We start from the raw sequence: 13,528 nt of genomic DNA, 5'->3' as shown, positions 1-13,528 counted from the left end.
ACAATTTGATTTAATTTTTATCTTCAGAAACTGTGAAATTTGATTAAAGAAATTGTTTTACAGTTAAGCTTGATTAAACAAAAATCGTGTATTTGAACAATTTTTTATTTGTATGTTGGGAATTCTCAAATATTATATTAATTTTTATTATTATACTGATTATAATCATAAATCCTAACACATATTTTGAGAAAATTTAAATTTTATAAAAAAATGGTAATAACAGTTTATCTTAAAAAATACATCATAATTTACAAAAATTAATAGATAGTACACAATAAAATTTGAAAAGAAGATAATTACACCAATTACGTACGCTTTTATAATTTATATAAAGTACGCAACATCAAATTTTGCTACAATTTCCAAAACATGCAATGTTCCAGTCTCATAGTAGGCAGGGTTTAGAAATAATTTCAGTAGGTGTGGCTAGAACCTGTTTTTATGAATTACAAAGTGTGCAAATTCGAAGTGCAGAAATTCAAGATACGTTCATAGTAAAAAAATCAAAAATATGTTTTTTATTCTAAATTAAGTTTATATAAGAATTTCAAGTAATTTTCAAGACTTCAAATGATATCTGAAGTAAAAAGCATGGTAAATTTTTAAAAAAATACCGAAGAGCGGGTCCGAAGATAAAATTTTACATCATTATTAAAAGCAACAAGAGAAAGGTATCCAGAATTGCTTTAAATATCTCCGTAATCGAATTTATGTAGTTTGTATGCAACACAGTAAAAGTCCATACTAAGTGTACGGTAACCTCGAAATATCATAAAATATTCGAGCTAGCAATGCGTTCATACAGAGAGCGAATTCGTTCACTGCATTGGGTAGATCGTTTTAATGGCTCTTTGTGAGTAATAAATTTCACTATGCATGACTTTGTTAAATTAAGCAATTACATGCTGGGATTTAGTATTAAATGATTCAAATGAATGTACTGTTGATAACATTACTTAATCCCGGAGGGGCAAGAAGCTGAAGAAAGACTGAGTCATTCCAAAGAAGGGAACGCCCTTAGCTGGAAAGAGGCGTGGCTTAAAAGTTTGTCTATAATGTGGTGTCATCTATATGTAACTAAAATAACTTACTAAACTTACTGTATAGGCTGCGCTGATGCTTTTGGGTAAATGTGTTCTGAGTACTAGAAATAACCGTGTTTTGATAATGCTTGATTTAGAAAGGGTAGAGTAGAAAAAAGACGATCTTTTGGGGGTTTTAGTTTTTGATTCCGGAAGTTTGAGGTCTACATGGAAATTCTAGTAGAGCATGGCAAAAAAAAAAAAAAAAAAAAAAAAAAGACACTATTTTGTAATATAATGAATTTATGGCAGTTTGGACAGCACTTAAGTAAGCTGGACATAATTTATAAAGGAATTTTTTTAGTATTTTGTTATATGGGCATACTACACTGAAAAGAAACTTATTTTTCTATCATTTAATCAGAGATATTTTATTCATACCAGTGTAGTCAAGGCTGCATTATTACTTATTTGTTACATTTCAGCAATAAGTAAAAAGGAGTAGGTGCTTTAATAGTTCCGAAAATTGCTGCGCATATTTAATATGGCTACCTTGATTAGTTGGAATACAAATAAGAATCTCTCTCAAAAAGGATAATTAAGGCTAATACTGATCTCTTAAAAAATGAGATAGAATATTAATTATTTAAATATATTTAATAAATTATAAAATTTAAATATTTTAGGTATTTTAGAAAAAATTGGCATATGCAGTCAAAAAATTGAATTGGTATTAACAAGGAATTATGATAATATTCATGACTGGTGGGAGACATTTTGTCGCTTGGTCCAGTTTCTTTGCCTTTCAAATTCTACCACCCAGGGTCTCCCAAATTTTAAAAATTTGTGTTGCCCCTAACACTTGACGTCTGAAAAAGTTATAATTTGCGTGAAGCTTACCATTTTAATAATTTGTACTTTGACCTTCAATCAGTGCTTAAATTGCGAGGAAGCCCCGCTCCGGTACTTCTTAATTTTTAAGATAAATTACAATTCTAGCCGGAGCGCACTGGAGCCCTAGATAAGATGAGCTCCGATACTTCTTTTTATAAAACTGAACCACAATTTCAAGGGAAAAAATTAAGAATTCCTAATATTTTAGTTTAACAATAAGCAGACCTTGCAATACTCTATTTCCCTAGAAATACGAACTTATGAGAACATGAGACGTTCAAGTAAAGTCCCCTCACTTACACGTGGAAACTGTTCCCTTTAAGAAGGCAATAAATTTAGGGGAGTTTGTTTAAGAACGCGTAAATTTCTCGCCATGCCATCGTATCTAGTGTATTGCTATTGATGGTTACAGTTAAATATCCTCACAAGAAGGAAAATTTGTATTCTTAAAAGTGCGTTAAGTCACAGCGAGTACAATAAGAGTGAAATACTGAGATAAACTGCTCAAGCACATCCTATACATCGCCTTTCCCCAGTATCCACTAATGTAACCTATTATGGGAGGGAAAAGCCAAACCAGCAACTTTACATTTATCTTTAGAAGTCAGATCCAGGACACATTTTCCCACTGATACGCATCTGCTTGATGGCTATAATTATATCAGCAGAGAGCTGCTATCAAAGAAAACGTTCTTTCTTACCAAGATTTCCCTCATTTTTTGGTCTCCACCCACTCATACCCTCACGCCCTCATTCTGTTTCATCCTGTTTTTAGAATTATCTGAATTTTCATCAGCTATACTTTAAGCATATTTAATTTTTGTGATGATAAAAGAACTTCCCTCCCTACTATCAGAGCTTAAATTAGGCTGGAACCCACCGGATCTCGGCTCCGGTGCGCATATTTCACAAGTGCACATCAGCGTAGCCACTGAGGGAGGGGTTTCGAAAATGAACCAATGAGCTGCTATTGCTCTTGTGACGCGAAATCTTCGTGCATGTGAGCGTATGTTGTTTACGTTTTAATTTGAATTTGTTTCGCAGTTATAAATATATGGCGTAATAGTAGAAAATCTTGCAGCGCTTTCGTTTTCTGAGTTTAATTAATCGCTGACATTTCACTTTCGCGATTTTTTATCACGCATTAATATTTAGATTGATATTCACGGCATATTATGTGGATTCAGAGAATTCAAGTGTATATATTTTTTTTTAATTGAGATGAGAATGACTGAAAGTGTTACAATGAATCTAGTGTTTTCTTATTTCAGTGCATTCTTTTGATTTTTAAAGTGTAAGATTCAGAACACATATGATCTGATTATATCCATTGTTAAAATTAAAAGTTATATGTCAATAAATTGAACATACTCGTTGTGAATAAGATAAATTCACTCTGCTTCATGAGTATTTCTTGTGTAGACAGTTCCCTTAAAAGTGAGCAGTTATTAAATGTGAAATTTAACACACTAAATGTATACGAATGCAAATTAGTAAATTTCACTTTGAGTAAAATTCTGCATTGGTTATTATTATAGAACATCTTTTTCATATAGACTGCAATAAAAAGTGCTGACTTCTATTTACATATATAAGTGGTGAAAATATTTTTCTCATACGCATAGTTTTATGTAAGATTGCATTTGGGCTCAGATGTTTATCACATATTTCTTTCTTCATCGTATTTACCACGTATTGAGTAATATTTCACATCTATATTTTTGCGAAATATCCAACATGTGTTTGCATTTATTTCAACCAGATAGTGAAATCTTCATAATTGCCTATATTTGATCTAACTTCGCAATGAAAAGTTTCAGAAGCAATCGACTATTCTTTAATTATTTTTTACAGAAAATTGCGTGGCAGAATATTTTCAATCATCTTGCTTAAATCTCAAAGCACGCGAAAGGTCATGTGACATGACAGAAATATTACTGGATGCTCATTGGTCCATCCTAGAAGCCACTCCCTCGGTGGCTACACAGATGTGCACTTGTGAAATATGCCTCCGGTGCTTCTTAGTTTTTGTAATAAATCATAATTCTAGCCGGAACACACCGGAGCCCTGAATAACAAAGCTGCGGCACTTTTTTATGCAACTGAATAACAATTTCAGTAGAAATTTTTATCTCGAATTAAAAACCACTTATTAAATTTAATTTATCTCTTTACATTTTATTTTATTTTAATTATTTAATTACTTTAATCTTTATTTATTTAATTATTCCAATAAATAATATTTAATTAATTACCTAATAATTATCAATTAAATTACAATTAATTAATTATACAATAATTGTTGATTAAATAGCAATTTATAAACATTAATTAAACAGCTATTAATTAATTTGATAATAATTAACTATTTAATTTTAGAACTATTAATGAGTTTCATAGTCATTTTATTTATTTATTTACTTTTGTTCCTCTTTGCTGATGGTCTTCCATAGGGCTCAGGCACTTCTAATTTTAGAAATTAAGCCCTGCTGTCAATGAATGGTATTTGAAATCTATTCTAAGAAAACTCTTTTATTTCTAATAATTCTTGCATGTCCAATACAAAAGAATGTAGTTACAAAACATTGTATAGCTACACAAAAACAGATGATCAAAAAAGAATTATAGCCGATGTCTGACATCTCTTTTAAAATCTAAACTTTTGTTGCCAATGTTAATGACATAAAAAAGCATAACATTTCACGTGACACCTCTGGTGAAAACAGAATTGTCTACCTTTTTTGTTAGCCCAAAAGAGCGTAATCCTAAATGGGCTATTGAGAAAACTGTACTTTGATATGTTAAGTTGAGAAATGACTGAAAAAAAATAGGAAAATGTATGCTAACACTTAACACTTCATTGGGAATTCTAAATACATGCTGCTTTTAAAATTTTTATAATTTTGCTGTTGAATTGTACATGGTGTAAGTGCGAAGAAGATGATACTTAATGATGAAGCTAAAAAAGGCAAAAAGAAAGTTGTTAACAGGAGTGAGTTTATCAGCAGACTACGAGCTCAGTGAGAGCATACGAAAACCTTAACAAACCCTTTTGAGCAACTGTTAATATTTGAGCCTGTAGCCTTGGCTACTAATGCTTAAAATTAATTTATGACTAGTAACAGCATGAATTATAAACAAATAGCTAAGTTATTGCATTTTATTTTCCAGCTATCGAAATGCGACGCTACGAGCAACGTTTTGAAACCAAAACCTAGCAATCATGAATCAGAACTAGAACTAATTGCCATTCAGCATAAAGAAATTTAAATATGAATATTAACAAAATATTAAAGTTAATTTTATAAAATAATTAAACACATGAACAAATATATGAAATAAAAAATAATTATTTCTCATGCAATAACTGGGCCACTACACTACTCCCCCACCAGTAACTAAGTTACGTTACGAAGATGGAGAAATAGGTAGTAACTAGTATTGCAGTGTTAACCACTATCAAAATAATTTAGTCAGTCCTTGAATCTAACAGGTAAACGTATAGTTCTGCCTGTGCGAGAATGTTTTTGATTCACATCCGAATTTGAGTCCGGTCTCTGCAAATTAGTGTAGTCAGGTTGTATCAACTGAGAATTTTCCTCAGCTAAAATATATGCTGGTTTCAAGCGATCCAGGGATACATTAACATGTTTTCCTTTTATGCTAATAGCAAAATATTTGTCCTTGCGATCAATAACAGGAAATGGTCCTTCATAAGGAGGTTCCAAAGGTTTTTTTACCCGATCTATTCGCTGAAACACATGAGAACAAGTTTTTAAGTCTTTATGGACAAATATCTGTTCAGATGAATTTTTACGAATTAGTCTCGGTCCAACAACTTCCATCTGTTTCTGGAGTTTATTAGCAAAAGTCTCCGATGCTGTCTGGATACTTGGTTCGCTGAAAAACTCTCCAGGAAGTCTGAGACTCTGGCCATAAACTACTTGCGCGATAGAATGATTGGTATCTTCTTGAATAGCAGTACGCAAACCCAAAAGTACTGTTGGTAACGTGTCCGTCCAAGATATGTTGTTGTGGGCTTTTAATGCTGTTTTTAATGTTCGATGAAGGCGCTAAACTTTGCCATTACACGAGGGGTGGTAGGCAGTAGTGTGTTGTAAATTGATGCCACAGATTTTGGACAAAGCTCGTAATGTATCACTTTTAAATTGGGATCCACGATCACTAATGAGTTTACTTGGCGTTCCGAAACGCGCAATCCAGTTGCTATAAAAGGCTCTTGCGACGTTCTCAGCGGAAATATTTTCTAAAGGAATTGCTTCCATCCAATTCGAAAATCTACCTATGCAAGTAAGACAATAAATATTGCCTTTAGATGGTGGAAGTGGTCCTATGAGATCGATATGGATGACAGAAAATCTTCCTGGTGGTACTTCAAACTCACCTAATTTTGTTTTGGTATGCCGACTGATTTTAGCTTTTTGGCAAGGAATGCAGGTTCTTGTCCACAACTGTACATCTTTTTTTATGTTAGGCCAAATGAATTTTGATGTCATTAATTTCATAGTCGATTTTATTCCTGGATGTGATAAACCATGAATTCGTTGAAAGACGTGTTGTCTGAAAGCCTGAGGAATATACGGCCGAACATGTTTAGTTGATGTATCACACCACAAATATTTCCCCGAAGGTAGAGAACATTGCTTGAAATTCAAGGAAGTAGTGGTTTGCAAACTCTTCAGTTCTTCATCTTGAGTTTGTTCATCAGCTATTTTATCATAATCTATCGATGAAATTTCATTAACTCTAGATAATGTATCCGCCACAATATTATTCTCACCTTTTACATATTTGATATCAGTCGAAAACTGGGAGATGTATTGAAGTTGGCGAGCCTGTCTAGGTGTTGCTTTGTCAAGTTTTTGACGAAAGGCGAATATTAAGGGCTTGTGATCTGTATAAATTGAAAATACTCTTCCTTCTAGATAATGCTTAAAGTGTCTAACTGAAAGATATATGCTTAATAGTTCTCTATCATAGGTGCTATATTTTTGCTGAGTATCACTTAATTTTTTAGAAAAAAAATGCTATTGGCTTCCACGAGGAGTTTTCATATTGTTGCAACACTGAGCCAATCGCCATATCTGAAGCATCTGTAAATAACGCCAGAGGTAATTCAGAATTGGGAAAAGACAACAGTGCCGTGTTCACCAGGTCATTCTTGCACGTTTCAAACTGTTTTTCAGCTTCTTCAGTCCATTCGATTTTACGTTTGTCCCTCTTTTTAGCTCCCTTGAGATACGCATGTAACAATCCTTGATTCTTCGCTGCATAATTAACTTTTATCGTCGTTATATAACGACGATAAAAGTTAATTATTCCAAGAAAGGTTCTAAGTTCATGAATTGTTTCTGGTTGTTTGTAGTTAGTAATAGCTTGAACTCTTTCTGGCAAAGGACGGGAACCCTTAGGTGTAATTAGGTAGCCTAGAAACTCGATTTGGGGAACAGCAAAGACAGATTTTGAAACATTAATTCTTAACCCAAATGTGTGTAATCGTTCGAAAACTAATTTAAGGTGATTTTCGTGTTCTTCATGAGTACTGGATGCAATGAGTATATCGTCTAAATAGGGAAAAACGAATTCTAATCCTCTAAAGACTTCATGAATAAATCTTTGGAACGTTGCAGGAGCATTTTTTAAACCGAAACTCATTACATTAAATTCGTATAAACCGAAAGGAGTAATGATAGCCGTTTTACATTTGTCTTCTTCTGCAATGGGAATTTGAAAATAAGCTTTGAATAAATCAATTTTAGAAAAAATATTTGTACCTCTTAAAATATGATGAAAATCTTCAATGCGAGGAATTGGGTATCGATCAGGTATCGTCTGCGCATTCAATCGTCGGTAGTCTCCGCAAGGACGATATGAACCATCCTTTTTCGTAACAAGGTGCAAGGGGCTTGACCACTGGGAGTTTGATGGACGAATTATTCCATTGTCAAGCATAAATTTAAATTCCTCTTTAGCTATAGCTAAGCGTTTTGGATCGAGCTGTCGTGCCTTTGAATAAACGGGTTGATCATCAGTCGTAATAAAATGTGTAACACCATGTTTAATTTGTGTAGGAAAAAGGTTAGGTTTAGAAATTTTGGGATATTTCGACAGTAAATCGAAAATTTTTATGGATTTATTTAATGTGGTTACTGAGTAATCACTGGAAATAGCAGCGACATCACACTGGACACAAAGCTGTGTTACGCCATCAATTAATTTTTTCTTATTTATATCGATAAGCAATTTATATTTGTGAAGAAAGTCAGCTCCTAAAATACCTTTTGTGACATCAGCAATTATGAATGGAAACTGAAAATCACGACGTAATCCCAAATCAAGAGTTAGCGTTTTTATGCCATAAGTGGAAATATCTGTGCCATTAGCTGCATATAGTTTATATTCAGTTTTACATTTATTCTGTGAAGTAGCAGGAATTATGCTTACGTCAGCTCCGCTATCAATAAGAAAGTGCAAATTTGATCTTCGGTCACGAACGAATAAACGAAATTTGCGACAATTCTTCATATTTTCTGCAGCAGCGTTTGCCGCTGAACCTACTGCAGATTCGAGTTTTCCTGGTTTTTGAAATCGTTTTTTACCCAAGCACACGGAGACTTGCATTTCTCTGGAATGCATTTTGCTTCAAAACAAAAGTGATAAAAACAAAATTTGCCAGTAGGGTCATATCGTTTACGAGATCGGCTTCGCGATCGTGAACGTGAATTACGTAAATCCGAGTCCCTGCGTCTTGAGCGAATGGTGATTTGATCAATTTTTTGTTCAAGAAAGGTAATTCTTTGCAACAAATCATTTGCGGGAACGGAAGGAGCATTAGTACTAAATACTTCTGGTTTCCGATTCATATCACTAATTTTATCTGCCATAGACGCTAACTTGGTTACATCTTCATCACTAACTAATAATATATTTTTTATGGAGTCAGGTAGCTTCTCCAGCCATAAAGTTTTGATTAGATTTTCAGACACATCTGTAGTAGCAACTGATCTCAACTTCTTCAAAAGTTGGCTTGGTTTCATGTCTCCAAGTTCGATAGCAGTAATCAAACGTTTAATCCGTACATTTTCACTTTCTTTGAATAAATGTAATAACCTAATTTTAGCATCCGAATATTTTGTGGCACTATCGTTCGTTACAATGTCCCAAATATTTTCGACGAACTTAGGTTCAAGCTGTGAAACTAAATAATTAAATTTCGTTTCTTCTGAAACGATATTACTAATTTTGAACTGAGCTTCAACTTGAAAAAACCATATTTCCGGTTTATCAGTCCAAAAAGGAGGTATTTTTACACTCACCTTATGAAGCTCCGGTGACTGCATCGTATCTTTCACAGCAGTTTCAGAAGAGTCATTTGTTGACATTCCGAAAATTAATCCGGGTCACCACGATGTAGCCTTGGCTACTAATGTTTAAAATTAATTTATGACTAGGAACAGCATGAATTATAAACAAATAGCTAAGTTATTGCATTTTATTTTCCAGCTATCGAAATGCGACGCTACGAGCAACGTTTTGAAACCAAAACCTAGCAATCTTGAATCAGAACTAGAACTAGTTGCCATTCAGCATAAAGAAATTTAAATATGAATATTAACAAAATATTAAAGTTAATTTTATAAAATAATTAAACACATGAACAAATATATGAAATAAAAAATAATTATTTCTCATGCAATAACTGGGCCACTACAAGCCCTTTCAGATTTTTTTTTGGAATTTTTTTACTTTTGAAGCCATTTTTTACAAATAATAAGCAAGAGTACCTGTGATGATAATCAAGGAAAAGAAAGATTGATAGAAATACGAAACTATGATCCTTCCCTTCCCTGGGCTAGGCATTTCTCTATTTCAGGGTAATCTTCGACAAAAATCTCACATGGTTCCCTCATGTACGATCTATTAACCAGAATTTCTGGGTCTGTAAAGCTAACTTTCCCCTTAACTGCTTAGAAACTCCATTTTATCTCAAGACAACAAGTTACATATTTACAAAACTATATTGTGCTCTATGCTCACTTATGCCTTCCCCTGTTTGGGCATACTGTTGTATAACCAACCACAAGCAATTTCAGACTGTGCAGAATTGCTTCCTCAGGCAACTTGCCTGCTGCCGTGGTTTGTAAGGAACAATGTAATTCATGAAGTTTTCGGCATAACACAAATTCGTGCCTACTTGCATCACCTAGCACACAGTTTCCATTTAAATATTAGGGAGAAGTCAAGTAACATCGTTATTCCTATCTACAGTTATGATTACAATTCTGGTAACTATGTGAAGCAGTAATTTATAAGTAATTCGTTATGTTTCTTTCCTGCACCATATAAATTCATATAAATTTTTTAACTTTTTTATATATTTATTCTATTTCTTGTGTGTTAATACATTGTAAATTGTTGTCAAAATTATTTTACTTGCTTGTGTAGCTATGTGCTTTGGTGTGTACTTAAAAAAAACTCTTAGCAGTAACCTCATATCATCAGCTTATCAACATCTGTTAAACTGCACATGCAGCACAATGTCATCAACAATTATTCAGAACGTACAATAGTTCGGAATAATAATCAGTTTCGATAGAGGTTGGATGTCGAGTCACTTGTACACCTTTGGCATAATTACCACGCACAGTTATTCTCCTTTACTTACCACTATAATAATAAAAGTTATCATATCTGTATTATTGAGCTAACGAGGCAGCGCATACTTACTTGGCGTCGGAGATGCGCTGATCATGGAGGGGGCTCTCCTGGCCGGAGGCTGCCAATTGCACTACGGGCTGCTGACGACTGCCACTTCCGCAAAGTGTGGTTGGTTGGGGCGCACAATTTTTGGTAGTCGGGACTGCGTTCGCGCTGATCCCGGTGTTTTGAAAAAGATAAATATGTGCAGTATTTGACCTGTTGAAATGTTATAATCCACATCATAGACCTTGTTTGTGAGACGAACTATTGTGTCGAAAAGAAGCTGAAATGTAAAACTACAGTGTACAGAAGATATAGTGAAACAATCGGCGCTGTTTTTGGTAATCGAATTTTAAGATTGTTCAAGCAGCGCTGTGATCACATGCTCTCCCTTAATTCAAGATTTTAATCTTTGTTTTTAAGAAATGTATTTATTAATTTTATGGCGCCTGTAAGGGATCTAAATAAGGAAGAGGGTTTTTATTTGCTTGCTTATGTTATTGAAAGTCAATATTTTTGAACGCTCATCCTTTGATGATCAGAATTCAAACCAAGTTATGTTTTTCCGCCCATTTCATTTCACTCAAGATCACTTGTTTCCCGTGAATTATGCATGAGATAATCTGTAAAATCACTGCCATATTACAATGGATACAGAGGAATCGGTAACGCTGTGTTTGATAATCAAATTCTAAAATTTCGCTAGATGAACCTGTGATCGAATGTGCCCGCAAAATGCGCTTTATTTACTGCAGTTTCAGTTCTGTTTAAGATCTAAATACATCTCTTTTACACGTACTTTTTTCTTTTTAAGAAATACATTAATTTTATTTTATGGCATCTTTAAGTGTCGTTCTAAAGAAGAAGAATTTTTATTTGCTTGCATATGTCATAGAAATTCTATTTTTAATGCTTCTCATTTGATTTATTTACGCTAATTTTAATATTTTTGATAATGATAATTTTCATTTCATACGGAAAAGTGAAATTAAACTTCTAAATAGTAGTATTTATGGATCGCTCTAGTGTAGAATTGGGTGCCCCTTCGATTAGCGAATTTTTTTTTTTTTTTTTACATTTTGGCGATGAAACCTCACTTCTGGTTACCATGATAGTTATAACTTTGTTTTAGCTTCCTGTTAAATGAAAATAGATTAACGTGTACATGGACAAATTTAAGGCAGTGCACAATGCCTAGTTTGTGCAATTCTAGGATGTTTTTTTTTTTTTTTTTTAAGTGAAAACAGATCGATGTGTACATAGAAACAGAGTTCGTGCAATTCTTTGACTTCTCATTTTGGTTTTGTGTAGCAGCCATCTTGAAATTGTGCCTTCGTGGCGCCGATTATGGCGTCAAAAAAGAATCGCCAACAAACAAAGGGCACCCAATTGTAAATTTTTACCGTATTTATAAATTGGCATAGAAATAAAATAAGAGAGAAAACTGAATAGTTAGATGTCATTCTGAGTTATAATATGAAGATAATTCTTAAGATGATATAAATTTTGTGCATTCTGAGTTAAAAAAATGAATGAAATAATATAAAATTGCTCGGACTTGCGACGACGACTGTTCTACTCGATTTTTGGTAAATATCACTTTTGCTTGTTTTCCTCGATATGGCCAGTAATAGCGAACCATCTGATAGGGGCAAAATTCCTTGGCATGCTACTTTCAGCGATTATGATAGCGATAATGATTCTACTTATTGGAATTATTCAAGAAAATCGACTACTTCCAAAAAGATGCCTGTAATTGCTTCAGATGATCCGGCGCTTCAAAGTATGATTGCTACTATAATTTCTACTAAGAAAAGTAAATCTCAAAGAAAAGAAAAGAAAAGAAAACCGCAGGAAGTCCTAAGAAAATAGCCGATAGTACTAAGAAATTCAAACCCTCCGCTTCAAATTTTGAAGCAGTAGTTAACAAACACAAAAACGTTTTTCCTAATTGAACAGAAGCTATCTCGCAAGAATAACTTAATACTCAGCTTCCGACTAACCCAAAAGATCTCTCACTCAAAATTAGAAAACGAAATCGCCGATAAATTGAACTGTATTGAGTCTATGAAGACATTAACCTCCCCACCAGCGATAGAAATGCGTTCAAAGTTACAAGAAGAAATTCAACAAAATCAGTTCATTTTAGTAAGCATTCAGAACACCCTGAAGCTCGCAAATTCTAAAATAGATGATAAAACAATAAATCAGAAGGATTGGCAAACTCCAAGGAAAACAGCGAAAAATTCCGAGTCTATCCCACCACCAGCTATTCCGCAAAATAATAGATTTGAAACTCTAAACGAAAATAAGGAAGCCATGGCATTCTTGTCGCTGAGATCATAGAGACGAGACAGGGATTTTTTCAGCTCCGATTCAGCTTGCTTTGGTGTTCGCCTTCATTGCAAACCGGCACTGACTCGCCTCGTTTTGGTTCTCCCTCGAGGATTCCGGCTACGGACCGCTCCTTTGGATTACGGATTACGGATTGGATTTTCTACACAGGAAATGCGGTAAGATCTCTGCCTTTGTTCTCTTGTATGTCAGGGTAGTACCGACTGCATGATGGCAAATGGTCAGATTACGCAACAGATATTTGATCTTTGTCAGTTTTCCAATCTTGGAATTAATGAATCGCACATTGAGGATTACGGATTGAAAAATGACAGTAATATGTCTGCTTTTATGTGGATTGTTACCAAGGTAGGTAAACCTACTTTCGAAAATATGTGCCAAATGAAAAATCAGCTTCTAGATGAATATAAAATCTTGAATGAAGCCCCCCCAAAAAACGAGCAGATCGTTAATGATCTTGACACCATATCAGCTAAACTCAAAATATGTGACATATTCATAAGCTTAAATAAACCACGCAAAAGATGCAATAG

General features: G+C 33.9%; 1 non-coding gene across 1 annotated transcript; it reads left to right on the top strand.

Annotated features, from left to right (window-relative positions):
* The first annotated feature begins 10,659 nt into the window (after nucleotides 1–10,659).
* Nucleotides 10,660–10,821, top strand: LOC118197319 (U1 spliceosomal RNA). Its single transcript, XR_004759571.1, has one exon. It is a non-coding gene; the product is annotated as a U1 spliceosomal RNA (small nuclear RNA).
* Nucleotides 10,822–13,528: the final 2,707 nt, after the last annotated feature.

Source organism: Stegodyphus dumicola, chromosome 7, assembly GCF_044657685.1.
Source record: "Stegodyphus dumicola isolate Sdum_Otavi_A_Nest chromosome 7, ASM4465768v1".
NCBI lineage: Eukaryota > Metazoa > Arthropoda > Arachnida > Araneae > Eresidae > Stegodyphus > Stegodyphus dumicola.
Note: the sequence above shows the minus strand (reverse complement) of the source record. Positions and strands in the feature narration are given on the sequence as shown.